The 714-nt window shown below is 37.3% G+C and overlaps 1 non-coding gene across 1 annotated transcript; it reads left to right on the plus strand.

Moving 5' to 3' along the window:
- Nucleotides 1-371: 371 nt before the first annotated feature.
- On the plus strand, nucleotides 372-490 carry LOC145418858 (5S ribosomal RNA). The gene has a single exon (XR_013900761.1). It is a non-coding gene; the product is annotated as a 5S ribosomal RNA (ribosomal RNA).
- The last annotated feature ends 224 nt before the right edge of the window (nucleotides 491-714 follow it).

Consider the following 714-nt stretch of genomic DNA (forward strand, 5'->3'; position numbering starts at 1 on the left):
ACATATGAACAAGTCAGTGTATATAGTTAATACTGTATATAGTGTATATATATTTTTTATATAAAATAACAAAATATGGGGCTATATAATATCATTTTCAGTAATATCTGTGCAATATAAAGTAAACCTTAAAAAAGGGTCCCAAGGGAATTAGCCAGCAATTATGCAACCTCGAATAACACCGAAAAAGCATAGACAAACGAAGAAAAACAGACTATAGAAAATCAATACATAAAAAAAAAGAAACAAAAGAAAATGAAAAAAGAAAGAAATAGAGTAAGGTCAAATAACAAACAAATGAAAATAAGTGTAAGTGTTACTACAAATACCAAAATACCACATAAATTACAAACAAAAAAGCAAATTATTGTCTCCACGGCCATACCACGTTGAGTACACCGCTTCTTGTCCGATCAGCGAAGTTAAGCAACGTTGGGTCTGGTCAGTACTTGGATGGGTGACCGCCTGGGAACACCAGATGCTGTTGGCATCCCTACGTGTCAAGTGGGGTTGGTGGAGGATTAGTGCCCCTCCCTGTAAAACAATTAACTCTAAGCTCTTGGCCACCCCGTCTGGGATTCATGGCGTCTGGCAATGAATGAATGAATTGTCTCCACAAGCTAGTGGCATGGCACATCATATCATCGCCCGCAGCATGACCGGATTCAATGTCAGGACTGCAATTATTACAATTATGTAACTACAAACGATATG

The sequence above is a fragment of the Coenobita brevimanus genome, chromosome 116 (genome assembly GCF_032717465.1).
Source record: "Coenobita brevimanus isolate Jiangsu-jjx chromosome 116, ASM3271746v2, whole genome shotgun sequence".
Taxonomy (NCBI): domain Eukaryota; kingdom Metazoa; phylum Arthropoda; class Malacostraca; order Decapoda; family Coenobitidae; genus Coenobita; species Coenobita brevimanus.